General features: G+C 42.7%; 2 non-coding genes and 1 pseudogene across 2 annotated transcripts; all 3 read right to left on the bottom strand.

The window, feature by feature from the left end:
- Nucleotides 1-21,567: 21,567 nt before the first annotated feature.
- On the bottom strand, nt 21,568-22,322 carry LOC148716480 (large subunit ribosomal RNA; annotated as a pseudogene; the record flags this gene model as incomplete).
- Nucleotides 22,323-23,390: 1,068 nt separating this feature from the next.
- LOC148716479 (5.8S ribosomal RNA) lies at nt 23,391-23,544 on the bottom strand. Its single transcript, XR_015995711.1, has one exon. It is a non-coding gene; the product is annotated as a 5.8S ribosomal RNA (ribosomal RNA).
- Nucleotides 23,545-23,794: 250 nt separating this feature from the next.
- On the bottom strand, nt 23,795-25,598 carry LOC148716478 (small subunit ribosomal RNA). The gene has a single exon (XR_015995712.1). It is a non-coding gene; the product is annotated as a small subunit ribosomal RNA (ribosomal RNA).
- Nucleotides 25,599-26,763: the final 1,165 nt, after the last annotated feature.

Raw genomic sequence — 26,763 nt, 5'->3', positions numbered from 1 at the left:
TAACGATTACAAAAGCTGGCGTTTCGAGCGTTAGCCCTTCGTCGGAGTGAATAGAGGAACTGTGGGTTGTGTGTGCTTTTGAAGGCAGAAAATGGAGCTACGTTACTGGTGGGAACATGGCAACGAGAAAAACACGAATACATTAGTAGGAAGAAAAGCGTTCGTTGATCCCTGTGGGATTTAGACTGCCGGTTTGAAAAATGAGCTTTTGCTCAAGAGCTTTACGGCTTTCCGTGCTACCTAAGTGTAAGGAAAGACCACAGATTGCCATATGTTGCTTAGAATGATTAAGTGACCGGTAAAAGTGAACGGTAAATTTAGGTGACCGATTCCGAGAACACGTTCGCGACGTGGAAAAGAATGACAAGGACACATCGAAACCAGTCGCTAGACACTTTAATTTACCTAATCATTCTAAGCAACATATGGCAATCTGCGGTCTTTCCTTACACTTAGGTAGCACGGAAAGCCGTAGAACTCTTGAGCAAAAGCTCATCTTTCAAACCGGCAGTCTAAATCACACAGGGATCAACAAACGCTTTTCATTCCACTAATTTATTCGTGTTTTTCTCGTTGTCATGCTCCCACCAATAACGTAGCTCCATTCTCTGCCTTCAATAGCACACACAACCCACAGTTCCTCTATTCGCTCCGACGAAAGGCTAACGCCGGAAACGTCAGCTTTTGTTATCGTTACGGTGGCCAATTTACCATTTCAACTTTGTTGATATATCGAAATTAATGGAGAGCTTGGTTATGTAACGACTTATCGACAATTAGAAGCAGTTTGAACTGGACTCGGAACTCTAAAGGGAGCCAGTTTAGGTAACCAAGAGCAGGCGTTATGTGGTCGAACTTAGACCATTGAAAAACAACTCTAGCTGCTGCGTTCTGGACTTTCTGAAGCGATCGAGTTGATATTTACGTAGGCCAAGAGAAAGGCGTTGTAGTAGTCAAGGTGAGAGAATACAAATGCATGGACCAATGTTTTTGTCGTGTTAACATTGAGGAATTTCCCAATCTGTCTTATTTTATACAGACCGTGAAAAGCTTTACTACAGGTCTTGCCTGGATGTATATTTATAGGCATTTGGGCATCGAACCATGATCCAAGATTTCGAACGCTTCCTGAGGATTTAATGCTAAACTCACCAACGACGATAAAATCGATTGTCGTCTTTGCCAGCTGATGACGGGAGCCGATAAAAGGAAACTCTGATTCTATGTCATTAATCATTAGGCGAATGGATATAAACCAAGAGCGCACTTCAGCGATACAACTTTCCAGAACTTTAATAGCTTCAACTTGAGATTCCAGGGACATAGGTCGAAAGGAGAAGTAGAGCTGAGTGCCTTCTACATAACTAAGGGCGGAGGGAAGGTGATGAGAGATAGTATGAAAAAGGTGGGAAACATAGAGAGTAAAAAGAACAGGCCCCATACAGATGCCTCGAGGAACCATTAAAAATTAAGAATAAAATCGTCAGACGCTTTGCCACTGATTAGAACAAGCTGTTTGCCATGAGATAGAAACGAATCAAACCATTTTAAGGCGGTGCCAGTAACTCCAGAATCTCGTTCGAGGACGTTTAGGAGAATGGAATGCTCGATCGTGTCAAACGCAGCACTAAGGTCTAAAAGCGCTGGCAGTGTTACTTCCTGATTGTCCATATGTAACAGGATATCATTCTGAACTTTCAGCAAAGCAGTTTCTGTCGAATGAAACTTACGGAAACCGGACTGAAATTTAGAAAGAGGTGCATAATTTTCACAGTGGTCAAGTAGTTGCTGAAGTACAGCCTTTTCCGCAATCTCAGAGATTACTGACAGGGCGAAAGGTTACTGACAGGGCGAAAGTTTTTAAGAACCAAATCAAGGCCGGGCTTTTTGAGTAGGGGAATAACAAGGGCAGTTTTCCAGTTATCAGGAACGGGACCAGTAACAAGAGACATGTTAACCATCTCGGCTATGGAAGGGGCTAGTGCATCAAGACAAGACTTTAGTAGCCATGTTGGAATAGGATCAAGCTCACATGAAGCATTGGTGGATTCAAAGATAATTTTGGAGACGTCTTCAACGGATACAGCTGACAAATGGTGTAATTTCTAGACAAGATTTACTGCTAATAGCCGGGCTTCTGGGACGTGAGTCTTGTTTAGATCTTCCTTGATTAACTCAATTTTTGTAACAAAGAAGGAGCAAACTCATTTGAAGATTGCAGAAGATTGGTGGGATTGTCATGCTCAGGCAAGCACGTCCTAAGAGGTTCTTTGGACAATGACTTAACTACACGGAACAGTTTTTGAGAATCACCCGAACATTGATCGATCAGATTAGAGTAGTAGTTGATACGTGCAGATTTAAGGTGTGCAGAGTACTGATTGCGCACCCTGTGATTATTATTCCAACCATTAGGAGGATCATTCGTGATTGCTTTCTCCTCAAGGCGATGGCGTTTGCACTTTAGTATTTTAATTTCGGCATTAAACCAGGGACCTTAGGACGGTCGATCACCGTTATGGTTTTAAGCGGGGCGTGCTTGTTAAGAATGTCAGCAAGTATCGAATTGTAGCAGTCCGAGAAATTGTTTATGCTATTCCAAACATCGTTTGTATAGAGCACCGAGGTGGAAATATCAGAGGAAAAAAAAACTGTGGATTTATATTGCGCCGTTTCCATGACGGGATGATCAACTGCGCATTACAACAATGTCTGGAACAAAAACTAATTACATCATTACAACAATGCATGAAATAAATAGTAATTACATCATTATAACAATGCTTTGTAATAGATGCAAGTTACATCATGTGTAGTATAAAATATTAAAAGCTAAGCTAACTAAGAATAAAAAGCCTTACTAAAAAATGTGTCTTTAAGAGTTTTTTAAAAGTTTCGAGAGATTTAGCCATTCTAATTTCCGAAGGTAAATGATTCCAGAGTTTCGGCGCCGAAACAACGAAAGCACGGTCGCCTAGGGCTTTTAAAGTTTTAAAATTCGGGTAAGATAGCAGTATTCCGTCATTATAACGCAGTCCATATCTTGAATTTAAAGGCTTAATTTTGACAAGATCATTGATATAGGACGGTGCGGATTTGCGAATGGCTTTGAAAGTTTAAAGTAGAACCTTAAAATTAATACGAAATGAGACAGGAAGCCAATGCAGCTGACGGAGCATCGGTGTGATGTGGCAAAATTTGCCTTGCATAACAACAAGTCTGGCGGCTGCGTTTTGAACTCTCTGCAGTTTGTCAATATGGCACTTGGGCACACCGTATAATAGACTACTACATTAGTCTATTCGGCTACTGATAAAGGAGTGAATAAGAGTCGCAGCTGAGTCCATTGAAAGGTGTTTCCTTATACGTCTAATATTGTGTAGCTGATAGAAAGCAGCACTGCATATTTTGGTAATGTGTACGGCCATAGTGAGTTGATCATCGAACCACGCGCCCAAATTCCGTACCACAGACACTTTGCCTACATCGCAGTCTGCGACCCTGATAGTATTAACAGCAACTTTTTTCAGGAGGTGTCGTGATGCTATTACAATAAATTCAGTTTTGTCGTCATTAAGCATAAGTTTGTCCGTGGTCATCCACTGCTTAACATCCGAGATACAGGTTTCCATTGATCTAATTGCCTCGTCTTGGCCAACAGCACAGCTTGGGTTGAACGAGAAATAAAGCTGGGAGTCATCTGCATAACAGTGAAGTTTTGGACGGTGACGACCAACAATGTCGAAGATTTTGCTTGAGTATATGTTAAACAAAACGGGGCCTAGACACGATCCCTGGGCAACGCCGTAGCGAAGATGAAAGACATTTGAAAGCGCTTATTCGTTGTGATCTTCTGACATTTGAAAGCGATATTCGTTGTGATCTTCCGGCTAGATAAGAGCGAAACCACGCCAGAGCAGTTCCATTGAGACCAAGCTTTGATCTTAAACGTGTTAGCAGAATACAAGGGTCCACAGTGTCGAAGGCAGCACTCAGGTCTAAGAGACCGAGGAGAGTCGCGTGCTGTTTATTCATGTTAATCAGAATGTCATTGTGAACTTTTACCAAAGCGGTAAAAGCTTTTAAAAAAGCGGCGAGATCAATATTTTTAAGCTTGCGAAAGGTCACTTCTTTGATTGATCGAGCTGCTCGAGGAAACGCAGTAGGGCAGTGAATGAAATAGTGATCGGAGATAGGAAAAATAGCCTGCGAACTGGAAGGGATGATCTTATCTGATGAACGAGTGACAAATAAATCCAGAGTATGGCCTGATAAATGAGTTGAACCAAACACATGCTGCGTAAGACTAAAGGTCTAAAGGTTTCCGGTAACTCCATCAATTTTTTGATCTCGCTGCTAAGTATATCATCCAAACAAAAATTAAAATCTCCAGAGATGACAAGGGGCTCGGCGCACAGAACAATGTTCTCTAAAAGCTGTTAAAATTCGTGAAAGAAAACGGAGGAAGAGATGGGGTGCAGTGATGAATACGGAGGGCGATACACTATCATCAGTCTCAAAGAGCGACCAGCACTTAAAAATCCACTCTGATAATTCAAAAGATTTGTTTTCCTTCCCATGAATTAACTGAGCGATTCACGATAGAGAATCCCAGTACCGTCACCACGTCGCATCGATTGTCGAGGAAAGTTCTTGAAGATATAACCAGCAACAGATCATTGAGCAATCGTAGCAGAAGCTCCACCATTTAACCACGTTTCAATAATTGTGCAGTCAACCTGTCCATCAGCCAGTCAGTCAACATGTTGGTGAGCCAGTCAGTCAGTCAGTCAGACTGTCAGTCAACGATTTAGTCAGCCACTTAGAGACAATTTAGTCATTTGAGCCGTTAGGGTTAATTAAGTCAGTTGGGTCAATGGAATGAATTCCCTTATTCGACTGAGTCATGTGGAGAAGTTTGTGACTGATTGGGTACTCTGAGGCAATTCAGTCATTTGAAACGGTTGGGTGACAATGGAGTTTGGTCATTGGAGCTGATTGGCTAATTTGGGCCAGTTGGGTGACTGAAACTGATAGCTCATTTGAAGCGGATGGAATTGGTTAAGTCATTCAAGAGAATTTAATGGTCAGCAAGCTCATAAGTTAGTCAGTCAGTCAGCCAAGGAGCCACTCAGTCAGCCAGTCAGAAACGCTATCCGTCAACTAGTCAGTCAGCCTCTAAGTCAACAAGTCAGTGAGTGAAAGAGTCAGCCTGCCAGTCCATCAGTCGGTCAGGCAGTCAGAAACAACTTACTCATTGGCGCCGGTTTTTGCAAAAAATATCTGTAAACAAGCAAAAACGCACTTTTTCATTGGATTTCGTTGCAATCTGTAAGGAGACACTAAGTCCACGTGAAATGCAATGTTTCTGCGAATTTGGCCAAAAGCTGAAAAATGTAGAGTCTTCTAAGAGCGACTATTTTTCAAGACTGCGTAAGAGGTGGCACATCGACCGAGAAATGACCATCCTCATATTCCTGCCAGAGATGCCTTATAGGAGCTTAGAAACGTGGTAGGGTCTTTTTTCCAGACTTGCTTCCCTATCGTAGAAAATTCAACAAAACTAAAGTGAGCGTCGGTAGTGGTGAAATGACGGAAATGAACGAGTATAGGCAAATGAGCTTTGCTCATGAAAATCGTAAAAGAAATCAAGCCCGTATCAATTTAACAGATTTGTATAGGAAGGATCGAGGTATGGCTTAAGTCTAAAACGGGATCATATCACTTAATTTTGAGCTCACCACACACTCTTAAAAATCACCAATATTTCAAAATCCAAATATCACATTTCGTATCAAATTTTCAATTATAATTTTCCTCATGAGGTTTTATTTATTACTTATTTCTTACGAATATTTAGACAGGGTAGCCCAGTTCAGCAAATAGCTGGTTTAAATGGGGCCCTGTGAAACAAAATCCAGAGAACTAAATTAATAATAATATTTACTGGAAATAATAATTAAGCCCACTTTTAAAATTTTGGAAACTATCAATATTTCTTATGCTACACGGTAATTTGTTCCAAGTAATAGCCCATGGATGCAAAACGAGTTTTTAAATTTCTGGGTCTTAACAAAGGGCGGGCGACGTTTGTCTTTATTACGAGTGTTATAGGAATGTATACTGTTAGTATGGGTGAATTCAGTGAGAAGATAAGCAGGGGCTTAGCCATGCAGGCACTTGAAAACAAGAATACCTACTTGAAGATCTCTGCGAGATTGTAGCGATGGCCAACTAAGTATAGATTTGATTTCATGCGATTCAATCTTACGTTGCTCAATAATCCTCGCGGCTCGCAATCAAAGTTTGTCAAGATAATCTAGGTTCATCCTACCCGACGTACACCACATCACAGAGCAGTAATCAAAAAGAGGAAGAATAATGCTGTTACATAGTGTTATACAGACCTCTTTAGGAAGGATTTTGCGCGCCTTACGCAGCATTCCTAACCTAGATGATATCTTTTTAGCTACATAGTCGATGTGATCACTCCCAGACAAGCTTGGGTCGAGCATAACCCCTAGATATTTGAAAGTGTAAAATCGTTCAATGGAGGTTGCATTGAAATCACTTACTAAGCTTAAACGTTGACTAGTATAACGGTATAACTCAGAATCGGTTCAGGTTAAGCTCATGATTAGTGGAGATAGTGTTGCTTTCGAGGATAGAGAAATTAGTCTGGGGCTTTTCATATCCGGACGGAAAAACCAGGTTGAACTTTGTGAAAATTGCAGCATCGTCATTTGCGTCACGACATAATCTAATTAGGTAACCCGTGGTTAACTCCTGAATTGCAAGAACATTTTAAAAGTTAGCACCTCGTTCGATCAGGAAATCAAATACAGTAAGCTAACCTTGAATAGGTAACGACGGCAGACTGGTTTTTATCCTTGCTCTCGTTTGAAATTCTCATCCATTTCAACGCATACGGATATTTGCAAAGCATTTGACTATCTCCTTCAGTCGCTCATGGGCAAGATACTACAAGCCTATAATTTCTCTGACGTGTCATTTACGTCTCTTAAGATCGAATTTCCCGGACCGGCAAGGAAGGGTTAAGCTTGCCACCGTTAATAGCTCTTTGCACGGTATAAGAAAAGGCTGCTCTCAAGGGTCATATCTCGGACCATTGCAGTAGAACATGTTTCAGAATCACTTAAGTTATAGTATTAAAAACTGTGATTTTTCTATGCATGCAGACGACCATCAAATGAGCATAATTAATTATGATTAAGTGATAAAAACTACATATTTTTGTCCCTTAATCATCATTAATTATGCGTGTTTCGCCAAGTTGTTATATAGTCCAAATATTTTGTAACTGACGATGATGTTCGTAGCATCGAAACAGGTCTTCGAAATTGAAAAATTCATACTCTTCTTGAAGATAACGATTTGCTTTCCACTTTTGCCTTGTTCTCATTGAGAGGAAGTTTATTGGCTGCTGTCCATTGGTTGACCTCGAAGATCGCTGTGGTCAGTGAACTTTGTAAGTTATCAACATTTTCATCATCATCATCATCTTTATTTGCCTTATTTTAACAAAAAAAAAATTACAGCGATAACAGTTAGAAGGCGAGGAGACCCAAGAAGCCACCAGGCTTATAGGAGAGCCACCTCAGTTACAATAATAAATCAAGTAAAGAAAAAGTGCTGCGAATGTGCGGCTTGGCCAATTCATTGATTATTTAAGTAAAAACTCTTACAGTTTCGTTTTAAAGCTGAGAAAGTTTGACGAACGAGTGACTGAAATAGAGAGAGAGTTCCAAATTTTAGGACCTTGGTAGAGAATTATAAATTGCTTGACATTTGTACGGCTCAAATGCATTCGATAATTACTGGCAGTTGTGGTACCATAGTTGTGAATTTGGCTATTCCTTACAAAAAGATCGAGAAGCAATGGGGGAAATAAGTTATTTTTGAAATAAAACATAAATTGGCGATTTCAAACGAATTGACTTGGAAAATATCTAAAATTCCTAGTTTGGAGAATAAAGGGGCAGAGTGGTCTCGATAGTCTGAGTTGATAATAGCCCGCACAGCTCACTTTTGCAAATAATGAATTCTATTTAAGTTAGATACGTATGTGGACGACCAGACGGAGTTACAATAGACGATATAAGGATAAACTAAGGTGTAATACAAAGTGAGTTTGGTTTCAGGGGATAGGGAAAAGCGAGACCTAAATATAATACCTACTGATTTAGCGATTTGTTTACATACATAGCTGATAGGGTATTTCAAGTTGAGATCACTGTCAATATAGACCCCAATGAATTTAGTTACATTAGCTTGTTGTAGGGGTCTACCTCTAAAGGAGAGAGAAATGCTGGAGTTAAATTTCTTCTGTCTGGTTTTAAAGTTATATAGTTGGTTTTCTTTATATTAACTGAAAGTTTGTTACATTTTAGCCAAACGTCAATGTTTTGGAGCTCATCATTAAGTATGGATTCTAAGCAATTTAGATTTGAGTGAGAATAAAAGATACTGGTGTCATCAGTGAGAATTAGGCATTAGGAAATTCAGAGACATTAGGAAGGTCATTAATGTATAGAATAAACAATAGTGGGCCTAAAATCGAACCTTGAGGGTTGATGGTTTGCATCGGAGAGCAAGCTTGATTGATTTGGACAAATTGCTGGCGGAAAAAAAATTTCATAATGAGCAGCAGAAATCAATGTCGTGTCATCGGCATAGAGATCAGACCAGCAGAACTGACAGGTAGCGGAAGGACGTTGATGTAGGCAGTAAAAAGCAAGGAGCCTAAATTAAGCCTTGGGGTGCACTATGACGGACCCAAGCAGCAGGGGATTCTTTGTCACCTGTGGATACCAGCTGTCGCCTTCCGTGGAGATATGATCCAAACCAAACTAAAGATTTGCTGTCGAGTCCATCTACTTGAAGCTTTTGTTGTAGAATGGAATGGTGAACCACGGCGAAAGCCTTACAGTAATCAATTAAAATCATGTCACTCACACGATCTTTATCAAGATTAAACAGCAACTCATCAATAACTCCAATTAAAGCAGTTTCTGTGCTATTACGCTTCCGGAAACCGGACTGTTAGGATACTTACTTACTAACAGTTTTAAAAGACAAATTAAGAAAATAAACCTAGAAAGTTTTTTGCTTGAGAAATGTCCAAGTGGCTGTTTTCTGTGTGATTCTTAAACTATAATCATTCACTAATTATCATTATTCATTCACTCGTCATTCCTAAACTATATTCCTACAGTTTTAACATTGTGCATTTACACATAACTCTTTATTTCTACCACTTGTAGTATGTATATAATAGTCTTATTTTGTTATTTATGTCTCGGTGTCCCCAATTAGGTTCATCCGTGGTTCAGTTGCCCTTCCCTAACCCAAATCGACTTTGAAAATTCGTAAAAAATTCCGGTCTTAACTTCAGGCTTTTCCTTTTAAACCACCAATAGAACTCATCTAGATGTACAATTTGACAAAGTTTCGTTTAATTCGATTAAATTATTAAAGAGTTATAAGCGGTCAAAGTCAATTTTGGGAGGGCAAAAGAACATTGAGGAAGAATAAGGGTCAAAAGGCTTTAAATTAGTCCAGATTTTGCATGCGCGGGTGGTTTAGGATTAAACCTCACGCGGTAGAAAGCCATTGAGATAACCCACTTTTTTAAAACGCGTGAAATCTCTTTCCAAGAAAGTCTAGTAAAGGTATACACTCAACATCTCAAGGTTGAGTTATGGCTCTCACGAGATTAGCCCTTACTTTCAAAAAAAAATCAACACTTAATAACTCCATCAATCTGAAGGATTTAGATCTGAAACCTACACCAATACGTTATATGGTCATAAGCATTGTGCATACCAAATTTGGAGTGATTTGGTTGAGTATTTTTGATTTTAGAAAGATTTTCGGTTTTGGCACCCCTTAACTCGATGCGGGAGAGCAACTGAACCTCGAGGTTTTTTTCAATTGTTTCAGCGGTTTTACATTAAGTGGCAACCTATTATATATTGTTAGAAAGATTATTATTAGAAAAATATTTTCGTGTTTGTTTCATTTCTTAACCCTTCCTCGTTTTCCCGCTATGATTTGACAAAGGTTCAAAAAGGAGGGCAACTGAACCATTTTGCTTCAAGATAGTGCTTTTACTGAAAAAATCATTTTTAACCTAATATTTAGAGTTAAAGCATAATTTTACAACCATCGTAAAGGTAAAGAGGTGATAAAACTTTTGATGAAGTATAAAGTCCTGGTTTTAAAATGAAAATAAGTTATTAGACCTGAAAGTCGCCCCTTCGCTCAAAAAAAAGATTTTTCCATTCTTTACCATTTTTGGTTCTTTAACTTGTAGTTAATAACTAGTTGTGTATATATGAACTTTACATAATTTTTTAGGAAAGACTTTGGTACTATCTGAGTATAAATGACAGAGCTTAACTATTAAGAGTGAAGAAGATACAGCATCTCAATGAAAGGTACCCTCTTGGTAAACCTCAATTTCAGCTAAAATGCCCAGCTTTTGAGCCTCGTAGCTCCTTCTATTTTTAATGAAATCCAACCATATTTACACCAACAATAGTTTATACCATGTTATAGTTTTCTGTAAAATTCCACTTACTAACCTCTAGGGATAAGAAAGTTATAGACTCTTTTGTCAGTGCACCTCAGTTTGTCAAATCTACCTCCATTTTACATCACAGCGTTGACTTTAAAAATTCATAAAAAATTTCAAATTCTTTTAAATTGCTTGTAAATTTAACCAATAAATAGCCCAGATTCTGTGCTCTTCTATCATATTATTTTCAAAACACTTTAAACAAGTGCAATTTTTCATTTTTTATGGAAATTCAGCGTTTCATTGACACCTGTCAATTTAGTCAAATATTTCGTAATGCCTATTGTTAGGAAGAACAATAAATCTGTTATTAGTTTTGATAAATTAACGACTATATCTCTAGGGATTACAAAGATTAAGTCATTTAAACCATTATGCCTTTCTTCTACATTAGTACGCGGTTGGGGCCTGGAGACCCACTACAGACAACCTTCAGAACTGTAAGTACACACTTTTTTGGCTGCGTAATAAGTGCATTTTGTCACCCTTAAACCACTGAGCAGCAGCAATCCAGCTATCGGAAGAAGTTGATAAGGTGTTCGGGCACCTTTCTTAAACATTTTCTTCCCATAAAAGACGGTTGCTTCTGCGCAGTCTCTGGTCAAAGTTTAAGGGTGCGGTTTTGACCATTATGTTTTTGAAGGACCTCTTTATTAGAACTTGAGGACCTTCTATTTATGTTTTGATGCTTTATGATGCTTGTTTATGCTGTTAGGAACCGTTTGGTGTTGGTATTGTAGGAGTCGGTTCCTTTGTTAGATAGTTATGACGTCACATGTATCGAAACTTTGCACCTTAATAACTTTGCGAGTACCACACCGTTTGCGTAGTTGACTGTTGCGATATATAGGCCTCAACATACCCTACGTGCGTGTCAAAATTTGTGGCAAACGATTAAATACTCGCAAAGTTATGAATGGTTAAAGTTTTTTATAAAATAGTGGATCGAGGTTGCTAGTTACTAGGCCCTTAGCGGTTTTAACACGATAGAGAGGCTTTCCTTTAACTGCCTATTACTCCTTGGGGAATAAACGCCATAGTTTGATACTCACATAGATGGTAGAAGGGATCAAGGGCTATTTGGTGCTATGATTTGTATTAGGTGGCACTAAGATATCGGCAAGTACAGGCAGTTCAAGTTTGACCTCTTTTCAGTACTATTTTGTTGTTGAAGGATCTCGTTAATAGAACCTGAGGACTTTCCGTTGAACTTTTTATCCTGTTGAAGGACCTCACTATTAGAAATAGAGAACCTTTAGTCATACTTTGGTGTTGCCTTAAGGCTGTTCCTGTTGCAAAAACTTGTGGTTTGTTTGCGGTATGTCTTCATCAAAGACAGAGAAAACTCTAAAACATGCTATTCAACTGTTCGAAAACGCCGAGTCAGGCGACTCAGAGTGTTTATCCTTGCTTAGGATGAGGGATGGCTACATTTACAAGATGCCCAAACCCTTCCAGCCAGACGGAAATGAAGAAGAACTCTAAGATGACTTGTGTAAACTCATATACCTGGCAGCCTCGCTAAAGCAGTGACAGATGTTGTATTGCCATAAGATGCTAAAGAAGGCCTTAAAGTACGTGATGTACGTATACGAAATGGAGAAGGAGTCGAGCTTAAAAATGGTTACACCCTTGAATCACGAGATGTGGTCAGGGCATCACTGGGGGTAGTGAAGGATGTCGTGGGAACGCGCGATATCATGAAACTTATAAACACATACGAGAGGCAGAGGGTGAGCCGTACTTCCCTTCGATGCATTCAGATAGCGATAGTGTAGATGAAGAACAAGAAGGAGATGATGTAGAAGAACATGAAGAAGAAGGGCATGTCGAGGAAGAGGATGAAGAGGAGGAGGAGGAAGGAGGTCCTAGTCGAGACGAGGAAGGAGGTCCTAGTGGAGAAGAAGAAGGTGGTAGTAGTAGCGAAGAAGAGGAAGTGGTGCAACGAACCAGCCACCCAACTAGAACACACAGGGTCCACCATCTGCAGAGATCATGTCAGGTACCAATATTTCGCTGGGTACACTGGACCAAACTTGAAGAGACACCTGACAAGAGTCCATGTCAAGAAGGGGCACATAGTCTTTGCAGACGTAGATAGATATTTCAACATGGGAGTGCGTGGGAAAAAAAAAGCGAGGACCTGCCAGAGAGACACAAAAGGGAACGCCGATCAAAGGGAGGCCTAAGAGGTGGTGCCCAGAGCCATTCTGTGACTATTTGGGGGTCTATCTTCCTCAGCATCTCCTGAATGCGCCCAAAATGAAACCAGGCAGCCAGGTCTATAAGCTGTCTCAATGTTGCCCGAAAATACTTGGGGGTAGCGGAGGAGCTAAAGCGAATGGTAACTCCAACACCACCGATAGTAGAGGAGACTAACTCAGTGCCATCCTCCGTGGAAGATGATGCGTCCCAGCATGAATCATCGCCAGTACAATCCAAGGGGCCCTTGGTGAAGCTTTCTTGCACCTCTGACGAAGATCAGCCTCCACCATCTTCCCACGAGATCGACCCGTCGGAACCTTCTGAGCCACCACCCCGACAAGGCGAGGCTGTGCAGTACGACTCATCATCTGAGTATTCCCGTATCCCCATTCTTGTTCCCCCACCCCCCAGAAGAAGGCTACTACCAGACCAGTGAAGCCATCCAGCCCTTCCCCAGTTGAAGAGTCAGACGATGAGGATGAAGATGAAGACGTCTACGCTATGCAAGAAGATTTCTTCGTGGAAACAAATTCGCGTACCAATCGTCATATTTGGCAGGTGGCCTTCTTCAAATTCCTCAACACGCCAGCCGCTGGGTATCATAAAGACCCCAATCGCTGGCAGCACGCTGCCCAAGTTAAGAGAATTCTAAGTAAAATAGATCCAGAGGGACATGACTTAGCAGTCTTGGCTGAGGAGGAAAGCAGCCGAGTATGGCTAGATTGGGTCACTCCCAATCTAGGCAAAAAGGCTGCCGGAACCCTCAAGTCGTATCTCAACAGCTTGCAGAAGTTCCTTGAATTCCTTACCAAGAAAGGCCAACGACCCTGTTAAGGACATTAGCCAGAAGGCTCGTTTTTTGATTGACTATTGATTAGTTCACTAGTTTCAGAATGATCTTAAATAGCCACAGAGTTACTATGCTTATCTGTTTTTCTGTATTTCTATTGGTTTTGTAATCGGACCTTTCAGCGTCACCACACGCATATAAAAGGCAAATTTAGCGTCGCTTTAATCAGTTCTTCGTAAGTTTTGAATAGCCTTGGTAAACTTTCACCCTTTCGTTTTCTGAACCTCTGGCACGAGCGGGACCGATATGTGAGTACCTTTGTAACTTTGTTTTTTCCTCTCCAGTCTTTTCAGTGTTGGGCGACAATATACAAACAAATATTGCAATGATCTGTATAGATTTAAGATTTAAAGGCCAAATTCGTGCCAATTTGCGATTCAGTGAACGCCCATCATTTAGATAGAACAATGGGCTGTTTATCAGTCATCAAAACTCTTTTAATTTGTTTCCAAACTTTTGTTCTGTTTCACTTGTATTGTTAATCTCGTTATAGACTTTAGAGCCCAGTATTTAACATGCGATTCTTTGATCATGTATTCCGCGGCTTTTCGTTAGATTGATAGAACTTCCTTGTATTGTTGTTACAGCCAGATCGATCGTTCCATAGATTGATTGACTGCCAGAATAATCGTTGTTTTCGTCATTGATTTTGGTTCGTGGTCGATTGCCTTTCAAGAATAAAGATTCGTGCAAACAGTCAACTTTGGGTTGTCATTTCGATCAGTAAAATAGTCCCAAACACCTCGTTAACCGCGTTTTCAAGCGACACGCCCTTGAACTTGAGAATCTAGATTTTGGTCGCCGTAAACGCTCCAGACCCCATTTACCTCATCTCGATCAACCCACGAGGGACACTCTGCAAGATCTTGCCACGAGTTTGAAAGGCTGGAGACACACGATCCTGACGATGAGGACGTCAACAACATCATGACATAGCAGCCAGCTGTCGATGGCCGAAAGGCAATTGTTGCCGCCGAACAACCGGAGTCATCAGAGGAACTTACTGAGCAACAGTATGCTGCTGCAAGAGATCTACTTGTTGTCTCTCTTACTAGAGCGGTTGGGACACGCCCAGGAGCCCTCGAAAGAGTAACCTTTGGCATGTTCCAGTCCGCTAGATGGGATGAAAAGAAACGCACGATTATCATGCTGGCGACGTCTCTTGTTAGGTGGACCGGCTCCCATAGCGATGGATCCAGACCTTGAATATCTCATGACTGTTTTCATTGAGAATTTGCGCCCGGTTGTTACTAAGGATAAGTCTCCCACATCCCCCATCTTTGTTAAGTCTGACGGAGCATCCTATCACAAGGGAACTATCGGAAGACGCCTTTCAGCATTCATTGTAAAAAGTGGCATACGTGCGGATAAACCTATCTCAGCAACAGACTTCCGCAAATGGCTAGTGACTGAAATGTAGCGCAAGAGGAGACAGGGAGAGGCCATAGATGAAGACCTTCTGAAGCGTACAATGTGCCACTCTGATCAGACTGCTAAACAATGGTACGGTCGAGAAAGCCTGACTGAACAAGCGGCAGAGGCCTCCACCCAGATAGCCCGGAACACCCAGGTGGCTGCCAAGGTAACCTAGTGTGAAAAAGACCTTCTGCAATGACATCTTCGCAGGCCAGGAAGAGGCCCAGCGTCTCGGAAGATGAGCCTGTCAACAAGAGCCCCTCCTCAAAGCTTTCCCTTACGACTGAGGAGATTCACTCTATTTCCAAAGTCTTGCAAGATAACATCACAAGTGGAATGTCCCCGCGAAAAAAGCGAGTATTGGCCCTTATGAAGAGCAACGATGTGTTGAGCCAATCGGTACACGCTGACATCAAGATCAAGAAGGTCGTTGACCGAGTTCGATATCTTATGCAGTCGCGGCCAACTGTAGACTCCTTCGACTTGCCTGTTGAAGACCCAGGCGCGAGGACCGCCCAGTATGTTATGTCCGCAGATCCAGCACCAGTGCCTTCTTCATCCGGTGTACCGTCTTCGCATTCGCAATCGGGAAGATTAGAATTGACCAAAGAGGACACCATCATCATTGAGAAGGCCATAGCAACCTTCCACAAAGTCCCTCGGAAGACGGAGCTCCGTTCTCTCTTCCTCTCTTCCGATGACCTCCAACGCATCTGGAATGAGAACAACTTTGCAAGAATTTGAAACGAAGTGAAGAACATCTTCTCGAAGCGAAGACCTCGCTAGACCACCGGTTTTCTGGGCAGTTCCTGTTGGTCCATTAAAAAGGCTATAAAACAAAACAAAAAAACAAAAAAAATATTAAACAAAAACAAAAAAGAAACTTTTGTCGTTATTATACTGTAAGTCTGTTTCATCTTGTCGCCAAATCTGAGTTCTTCGTCAGGAATAAAACACGAGCTGAGGTACCTAATCCTCGGGGAGTGCCTCACGAATATTCTCAGTCTCGCGACAACACATCATTCAGACCACATCGACAAAAGATTGTAATGTTGTTGTTTGATGTATATGTTGTCCTGTTAAGTGTAGCCTGGAATCGAAGGTGGTTCCTGTTTAGTACTAGAAGCAGGTGAATAATCTGACGGCGTAACGCAAAGCTTTTTAATGTTGTGATGTATATGTTGTACTGTTGAATGTAGCCTGGGCTCGAGGATGGTTCCTGTTTTTCACTAGTACCACGTGAATCATCTGAGTACTTAACCCACGGCTTTTTAATGTTTTGTAATGTATGTGTAGTGTTTTTTAACTCCGCCATTGCCGGTCCCAAGCTCGGATGAAAAAGGAGGAGGGTTGGGCAACCCCACCCCGTAAACAAACAACACTTGTGCTCCCTAGACTCTTGTCAAGCTTAGTCTTAGTGTTATGACTATGATCAAACTTACAACCGTCGTAGCTCTGTTATATTTCAACCAAATAAACTGAAATTTGACGCACCAATAGTTTAAGTTTTGTTAAATTAGTGTGCCAAGTTTTACAAATAGATCATAAAGGGGTCGAAAGTTAAGGTGAAACGAATGACTGAACCTCCGATTATGTCCGCCATCTTGTCCGCCATCTTGGATATTTTGGCCAAAGGGTAGCATGGCCATTTTGGTCAAAACTTTAAATTTTCCTCAAACTCGTGAAATAGGTTCTATGATCCCCTAAACGAGTTTGCAGCAATTCAAAACTGGTTTCTAAGCCTTAAAACGAGTGTCCCTCAATAACACCCCTTAGCCCACTTTTCATGTTTCGCTGGTCAATCTTCAAACAACTGTAACTCTTTTGTCTCTCGATAAAATGACTTTATATTTAGTACACAGCTAGTCCAATACCATGTGTATGACTGTGTGAATTACAGGGAGAAGCTATGGCAGGTTAAAAAGTTATAGCAGATAGCATGAGAGTACCTCTGTCTTTGGCCGCCATCTTGAATTTTATTGCTAAGGGCCATTTTGGTAAAAATTTTAAATTTTCCTATAGCTCCTGCGATAGGTTTTATGATCCCCTAAACGAGTTTTCAGCAACTCAAGACTGATTTCCAAGCCTTAAAAGAAGTTTTTTTACACTTACACAGCTTCGGCCATTTTTCCTGTTTCGCTAGTCGATCTTTGAACAGCTCTAAATCCGTTGTCTCTTCATGGCATGACCTTATATTTAGTACACAACTAGTTCCTTACTATTTGTATGACTGTGTGAAATTACAGGAACAAGCAATGCCAGGTTAATAAGTTAGAGCAGATTCCATGAGAGTACCTCTGTCTTTGTCCGCCATCTTGGATTTTTTTGCTAAGGGGTCGCATAGCTTCATGGTTCATTTACCCTCGTTTGTGTATGGCTGCCATCTTGTGCTTTGACTATGACTATGACTTTGACTATAATTATCACTTAGACTACGACTATGACTACGACTATGACTATAACAATGACTATGACTATCCCTATTATCATGAATATGACTATGACTATGACTAAGACTATGAGAATGAATATGATTATGACTGACACTGAAACTATGACTATGACTCTAAGTGAGACTATGAATATGACTATGATTATGACTAGGACTACGAGTATGACTATAGCTATGACTATGACTACGACTTCGACTGTAACTGACACTGATACTATGAAACAACAAACATATGAAATACATATATATGAACTGCGGTTATGAAACGTATATGTGCACGATCCTTCGCAGTAAAGCACTATTTAAGCAATAGTGAAAATCAGACCTGAAAAAAATTCAGGCCTGTACGGGATTCGAACCACTGACCTCTGCAATACTAGTGCAGCGCTCTACCAATTGAGCTAACAAGCCAACTGGGAGCAGGCCATCAAATTAATTCGACATAAACCCGTAGATGATAAATCAAACAACAAACATATGAAATACATATATATGAACTGCGGTTATGAAACATATATGTGCGCGATCCTTCGCAGTAAAGCACTATTTAAGCAATAGTGAAAATAAGGCCTGAAAAAATTTCAGGCCTGTACGGGATTCGAACCACTGACCTCTGCGATACTAGTGCAATGCTCTACCAATTGAGCTAGCAAGCCAACTGGGAGCAGGCCATCAAATTAAATCGACATAAACCCGTAGATGATAAATCAAACAACAAACATATGAAATACATATATATGAACTGCGGTTATGAAACGTATATGTGCACGATCCTTCGCAGTAAAGCACTATTTAAGCAATAGTGAAAATAAGGCCTGAAAAAATTTCAGGCCTGTACGGGATTCGAACCACTGACCTCTGCGATACTAGTGCAATGCTCTACCAATTGAGCTAGCAAGCCAACTGGGAGCAGGCCATCAAATTAAATCGACATAAACCCGTAGATGATAAATCAAACAACAAACATGAAATACATATATATGAACTGCGGTTATGAAACGTATATGTGCACGATCCTTCGCAGTAACTATGACTATGTCTATGACTCTGACTGAGACTATGAATAGGACTATGATTATGACTAAGACTACGACTATGACTATAGCTATGATTATAACTATGATTGACACTAATACTATGACTAAGTCCAGCGGGATTTTCTTTCTGAACACACATTGGTGGGCAAAGTTGGACTTCCAAATTTTTTGCCAAACTTTGAAACCTGGGTACACTCAGTTAAACGACTATAACTTTTGAACCCTTAATAGTTCAGACATGAAATGATACACTCTTTCAACAACAAACTATTGTTGTTGAAAATATGAGTGTATTTCAATGGAATACGACAGACCTACAAGGGTTGAAAGTGGAACGAGCACAATTGATATTTCATATCAATAGTATCAGTGTCATAGTATCTGACAAGTGTCACTCATACTATAATTATGACAACGACTGACACTATGACTATGACCGACACGCTTCTATGTTCCTCTAAACCAGTTTGTAGCGTTTTTTTAAAAGTGGTTTCCAAGCCCTAAAACGAGTTTTTCTCACTTAGACCCCTTAGCCCACTTTTCATGTTTCGCTGGTCAGTCTTTAGAAAGCTGTAACTCACTTGTCTCTTGATGAAATCCATTCAAATTTAGTACAGAACTCGTTCAATATTATATATCTAGCTGTATTATATTGCAGCAAAAAGCAACGACAGGTTAAGAAGTTACAGAAGATCACATGAGAGCACCTCTGTCTTTGGACATCTTGGATTTCTTGTCGAATTTCGATTTTGTTCGTTCGACTTTCAACCCTTGTAGCTCTGTCCTATCTCAATGAAATACACTCATATTTCCACCAACAATAGTTTGATCCTTCTTAAAATAGTGTATAAAATTGCATGTCTGAACCATTAAGGGTTCAAAAGCTATACTCCTTTAATTGAGTTTACCCAGGTTTCAAAATTTTTGCAAAACATTTCTGTCCAACTTTTCCGACTAAAACGCGCCAGAAAATGGGAGGACGAGAACCAGCTTTTAACACAACAAACTACTCATAACCGGTAAAAACTGTGCAAAACATAAAGTGATTCCACCTAAGAATGACGAACATAACGCATATCTTCATGGAATTATTAGAGGGAGAGCAAATGAACCAGGAGAGCAAATGAACCACAAAGAGGGGAAATGAACCACTAGGGAGAGCAAATGAACCATAAGGAGAGCAACTGAACCAAAAATAACTAAAACAAAAAACTAACTTGCTGACCATCTGGTGACTCACCAGCTAACTGACTGATGACTGGTGACCTGGCGACTGACTGAATCACTGAGTCACTGGTACCTGATCCGCTGGCCAGGTGGTTGACTGACACACTGGTTCCTGAAAGACTGACTAATTGGGTCCCTAACTGGTTTACTGACTGAGTTAAAGATTACGGACTGGCGACTGACTGACTCAGTCTCTGTCAGGCTTGTTAATTAACTCACTCGTGGCCGACTACTCACCGACTGTCTAACTAACGACTCAGGCTCACTGACTAATTGAATGACTCATTAATACCTGACTCAGTGGTATTGGACCGGCTGACTGACTGCTTGACTGTCCTGCTGTTACTTGACTGGAACCCAGAGGTGTTGACTACCTTGCTGACCGACTGGTGACTCATTCACTGGTACTTGACTCGCTGACTTCCTGGTTGACTTACTGATTGATTGACTGACTGGTTGACTGACTGGTTGACTGGCTGGGTGATTGACTTGCTGACAGACTTATTAATGGGTGGCTACTGTCTGACCGTCTAATGGATTGACTGATTCTCACTGGTACCTGACCGACTAACTGACTTGTTGACTACCTTACTGATAATTGACTGGTAGTGGACTGACTAACGGAGTGGTTACTGACTGGCTGAATGAGTGGCCGAGTGACTGACTGAGTGACAGACCTGCTGGTACTTGACGGACTGACAAACTGTTACGCTACCTGGCTGACGCATAGGTGATTGACTGGCTTAGTGACTAGTTAACGGAGTGGTTGAATGAATTACTGGTATCCGACTGTGTATCTCAATGGTTGACTGGGTCGCTCACCCATTGGTAAATGCATGGCTGAGTGACTATCCGACTTACTGACAAGTGACCAGCTGACTGACTGGTTTACCACCTTGCTAACGGACTGGTGACTGACTTAATAAGCGACTGGTGGCTGACTAGCTAACAAAGTGGTGACTGACTGGCTGACTGACTGGTCGACTTCCTCGATGGTACCTTACCAGCTGACTGACGAGTTGACTCACTCACTGGTTCCTGACGGCTATCTAATTGGTTGACTGACAGGTTGAATGACTCGTTAACTGAGTTGCTGACCGACTGGGGACTGACTCGCTAAATGGTTGGCTAACTGACAGAAGACTGCTTGACTGAATGACTAGTTGGCGGACTCACTAGGTACCTTACCATCTGACTGACTTGGTTGCTGCCTTGCTCAAGGTTTGATTAATGACTGGCTAACTCACTGGTACCTGACCAGCTGAGTGACTGGTTGATTGGCTGACTTGCCATTGAACTACTGACTTGCCTTTGAAGGGGCTTAGTGACTGGTTGACTGGCTGACTTGGCGCATTTAGCTCTGGCCAAATTTCGCAGGAAACATCGGGATTCAAGCAAAGTGTAGCGTTTTCGTACGGATTTCTAGAGGACGTACCGAAAAGAATTGCTTTTGGCTTGTTTGTAGATACTTTTTCCAAAACACGCGTGCTTTCACCGCCAGTTGAGAAAGACTTAACGCATTTCATTCTCTGGCCACATTTCGAAGCAAACATTGAGTATCAAGCAAATGTTAGGGTTTTCTTACTGATATCAGCACAATCTATTGAAAAATATTGCTTTTGGCTTCTTGGCAGATACTTTTTAGAAATCCATGTTTCAGCAGGAGTTGAGCAAGACTTGACGAATTTCACTCTCTGTCCCAATTTTCCAAGAAACATCGTGTCTCAACCAGGTTTCAGTGTTTTCTTGCAGGTTTCAGTATAATCTATTGTAAAAAATTGGTCTTAGCATGTTTGCAGATACTTATTGCAAAAGCGAGTTTCCAGCCCTAGCCGACGGAAGAGTATAGGTGCGACGCTTGAGCGCCATCCATTTTCAGGGCTAGTTGCCTTGGCAGGTGAGTCGTTACACACTCCTTAGCGGGTTCCGACTTCCATGGCCACCGCCCTGCTGTCTATAGCAACCAACACCTTTGTGGGGTGTGATGAGCGTCGACTTGGGCACCTTAACTCTGCGTTCGGTTTATCCCACATCGCCAGTTCTGCTTACCAAAAATGGCCCACTAGACACTCGCATTCCAAGTCCGGCTTCGTTCGGGCAAGTCGGACATCTTACCAATTTAAAGTTTGAGAATACGTTAAGGTCCTTTTGACCTCTAATCATTCGCTTTACCTCATAAAACTGCACTTCCGAGCTCCAGCTATCCTGAGGGAAACTTCAGATGGAACCAGCTACTGGGCAGTTCGATTAGTCTTTCGCGCCTATACCCAAATTCGACGATCGATTTGCACGTTAGAATCGCTACGAGCCTCCACCAGAGTTTCCTCTGGCTTCACTCTATTCAGGCATAGTTCACCATCTTTCGGGTCCCAACAGACACGCTCTCACTCAGACTTTCCTAAAGGTAGGATAGGTCGGTCGATGATGCACCGACCCTGAAGGGACGGATCTCACCTCGGCAGCACGAGGCCACCTTCCCTTTCATTGCACCTTGGGGTTTCATTCACCCAAAGAATAGCACACATGTTCGACTCCTTGGTCCGGGTCGGATGGACCCATATGACCGCCAGCGTCCAGAGCGCGTCGTACAAGAACACCGCCCCAACGACCGGCAGCAGTCGCAGAGCACTGCAAGCAGTCCAACGCAGTCGACGACCTAAGGATAGGACCCTAGCCACATAAGGCACGCGCTGCGACGTCCTCGGTCGGACCCGAGTCGCGGGAGCTGGGCTGTAACAGTCCAGAGCCGAGACCCGAGACCTACCTTCCACGGCACCTCCGACACCCATTTCCGACCCACGCTGACGCGCAGCCAAGAAAAGTGCAACGGCGAACCTGAGACGGGTACGAGACCGCGGTCCGTTTGGATCCACAAACCCTGCGCCGCCAGAGATGGCCGGCTCAATCTCGAAGGGAGTATTGCTGAGTCCATTCGTTTCCCTTCGGTTTCACGTACCTTTTAACTCTCTTTTCAAAGTTCTTTTCATCTTTCCCTCACGGTACTTGTTCGCTATCGGTCTCACGCCAGTATTTAGCTTTAGATGGAGTTTACCGCCCATTTTGGGCTGCATTCCCAAACAACCCGACTCTTCGAAAGCACATCGTGGACGGCCAGCCTTGCCACAGACAGAGTTGTCACCCGCTGCGACGTGCTGTTCCAAGCAACGTAGGAAGGGCCCTTCCGCCAAGAAAGTGCTTCTCGCAACTACAACTCGCCGACGCAGGCATCGGAGATTTCAAATTTGAGCTCTTCCCGATTCACTCGCCGTTACTGGGGGAGTCCTTGTTAGTTTCTTTTCATCCGCTTATTAATATGCTTAAATTCAGCGGGTAGCCTTGTCTGTTCTGAGGTCTGAAGGTAAGCAACGAACGAGCGTCGTGCTAAAAGGTCACAAGGTAGAGGGCCGAAGACAATATCCCCGATGCAGCAGTCATATGCGGCACATGAACTGAATCCGCATGCGACTGCACCGGATCTTGAGCCTCCCTTCCTCCTCCATTTAAAGGCACGCGGCCTAAGAATCACAAGGCCGTGAACCTCAACGCCGCACGAAATGGCAGTGAAAAGCACGGCCATATCGTGCGAATGTCATTCAACGAAAAAGACACTTAGACAGACATACTCCTTGAAGAACCCAAAAGCGCCATTTGCGTTCAAAGACTCGATGATTCACTGAATTCTGAAATTCATACTACTTGTCGCAGCTGGCTGTGTTCTTCAACGATGCTTGAGCCAAGAGATCTACCGTCAAAAGTTGTCACACTTTTTTTTATGTTAGAACATATCTCTCTCACTGTGCTCCGTCTTTCCATGAAATGTTTCCTTTAAAAACACTGTCGGGGCAGGAGCCGACCACGAGGCTCACCAGCCGTTGGCTCATCACGGTGGCTCCCTTTTTTAAGGAACGAGCCGACCCCTAAAAAATTTGTAAGTCAGTTCACACGGTAGTAAACACCCCACTCACTCACTGACTACCTACCTCCAGTGGAGGTAGGTAGCTACTCGGTAATGATCCTTCTGCAGGTTCACCTACGGAAACCTTGTTACGACTTTTACTTCCTCTAAATGATCAACTTTGAAAAACTTGCAGGCCTCCCACTCTCTGCACGAAGCAGAGTGTCGGCGCCAGTCAGAAGGCCTCACTAAACCATTCAATCGGTTGTAGCGATGGGCGGTGTGTACAAAAGGCAGGGACGTAATCAACGCGAGCCGATGACGAGCGCTTACTAGGAATTCCTCGTTCAAGATCAATAATTGCAAGGATCTATCCCCAGCACGACGACGTTTATCAGATTACCCGCGCCTTTCGGGGATGGATGCACTCTCTGACGTCGTCAGTGTAGCGCACGTGCGGCCCAGAACATCGATCTAAGGGCATCGCAGACCTGTTATTGCCTTCCTGACTTTGGTTGGATACCAGCAGTCCCTCTAAGAAGTTAGCCGCCCATCCGTGGATTGCGTCACTATTTAGCAGGTCAAGGTCTCGTTTTTTAACGGAATTAACCAGACAAAACACTCCACCAACTAAGAACGGCCATGCACCACCACCCATAGAATCAAGAAAGAGCTCTCAATCTGTCAATCCTCACTATGTCCGGACCTGGTGAGTTTCCCCGTGTTGAGACAAATTAAGCCGCAGGCTCCACTCCTGGTGGTGCCCTTCCGTCAATTTCTTTAAGTTTAAGCCTTGCAACCATACTTCCCCCGGAGCCCAAACACTTTGGTTTCCCGTGGAGGTGCCAAAGGGGTCATCCAACAACACCCTCTGATCCCTAGTCGGCATCGTTTATGGTTAGAACTAGGACGGTATCTGATCGTCTTCGATCCTCTAACTTTCGTTCTTGATTAATGAAAGCACTCTTGGCAGATGCTTTCGCAGTAGTTCGTCTTTCGCAAATCCAAGAATTTCACCTCTGACAGCGAAATACGAATGCCTCCAACTCTCTCTCTCTCAATCATTACTTCGGTTCCAGAAACCAACAAAATAGAACCAAAGTCCTATTCCATTATTCCATGCTTACGTATTCAGGCACCGGCTTGCTTTGAACACTGTAATTTTTTCAAAGAAAACGTCGCAGATCCTGAGCACACTCAGCTAAGAGCACACCCAGTCTCGGCGAAGAAGGACAGTCCGGCCAGTAACGTACCTCGCGGCAGACCGGCCGGGCCGTCCCTAAATCCAACTAAGAGCTTTTTAACTGCAACAACTTTAATATACGCTATTGGAGCTGGAATTACCGCGGCTGCTGGCACCAGACTTGCCCTCCAATGGATCCTCATTCAAGGATTTAAGTTGTACTTATTCCAATTACAAGACTTGCAAAAGCCCTGTATTGTTCTTTCTTGTCACTACCTCCCTGAGACAGGATTGGGTAATTTGCGCGCTTGCTGCCTTCCTTGGATGTGGTAGACGTTTCTCAGGCTCCCTCTCCGGAATCGAACCCTAATTCTCCGTCACCCGTTGTAACCATGGTAAGCCACTACCTTACCATCGACACTTGATAAGGCAGATATTTGAATGAAACATCGCCAGCGCAAAGGCCTTGCGATTTATTCAGTTACAATGACTTACCACAACACCGGGCAGAACCCGCATTGGTTTTTACTCTAAGAAATATAACAAGTCGGCACTTTTCGCATATATTAGCTCTAGAATTACTACGGTTATGCAAGTAGTAAGGGTACAATAAAATAAGCGATAACTGATTTAATGAGCCAAACGCAGTTTCACGGTACTAGCGCTTATAGTTAGACATGCATGGCTTAATCTTTGAGACAAGCATATGACTACTGGCAGGATCAACAAGGTAGCTATCCGATATCGGAGTCAGCCGCCAATAAAACAGCTCAAACTCCGGCCACAAGCCTCTCCCACCAGCGGATGAGGCCGGCACTCTCCGTTCTTTCCAACGCTCAGCCAGCGAAAGGCCACAAAGATATCGCGCCTTGCCTCGTTGCTGCCCCGTCAAGGCGTCCCCATCAAAGGTCACCCGAGCCATCTGGCCTTCTCTCTTTTTTCGCCCAACGCAGACAAAACTCTATGTATTCCATGTCTTTTCCGCGTACAACTACCCCATGCCATTTCCTGGCATTCTGCCCCAACAGAACCCGGTTAGACTCTGAAGGGTGTGGACTGTCCAACTGACGACTGAGTGATTCAGTGACTGTCTGAATTGTTAATTAAGTCACTCGTGGCCGACTACTGACGGACTGTCTAACTGACGACTGAGTGATAGGCTCACTGACTAATTGAATGACCCACTAGTACATCACTGGCTGACTGACTGGTTTACTAACTAGTTGACTGACTGACTGCTTGACTGAGTCAGTGGTATTCGACCGGCTGACTGACTGCTTGGCTGACCAACTGTTACTTGACTGGAACCCTGAGGTGTTGACTGCCTTGCTGACCGACTGGTGACTCATCTACTGGTACTTGACTGGCTGACTTCCTGGTTGATTGACTGATTGACTGACCGTTTGACTGACTGGTTGACTGGCTGGGTGATTGACTTGCTGACAGACGTATTAGTGGGTGAGTACTGTCTGACCGTCTAATGCGTTGACTGAATCACTGGTACTTAACCGACTAACTGACTTGTTGACTGCCTTACTGACCGACTGGTAATGGACTGACTAACTGAGTGGTTACTAACTGGCTGAATGAGTGGCTGAGTGACTGACTGAGTAACAGACTTGCTAATACTTGACAGGCTTACAAACAGTTACGCTACCTGGCTAACCCATAGGTTATTGACTGGCTTAGTGACTTGTTCACTGAGTGGTTGAATGATTTACTGGTATGCGAATGTGTATCTCAATGGTTGACGGGGTTGCTCACCCATTGGTGAATGCAAGGCTAAGTGACTATCCGACTTACCGACAAGTGACCAGCGGACTGATTGGTTTACCACCTTGCTAACGGACTGGTGACTGACTTAATAAGCGACTGGTGACTGACTAGCTAACAAAGTG

The sequence above is a fragment of the Stylophora pistillata genome, chromosome 14 (genome assembly GCF_964205215.1).
Source record: "Stylophora pistillata chromosome 14, jaStyPist1.2, whole genome shotgun sequence".
NCBI classification, from domain to species: domain Eukaryota; kingdom Metazoa; phylum Cnidaria; class Anthozoa; order Scleractinia; family Pocilloporidae; genus Stylophora; species Stylophora pistillata.
Note: the sequence above shows the minus strand (reverse complement) of the source record. Positions and strands in the feature narration are given on the sequence as shown.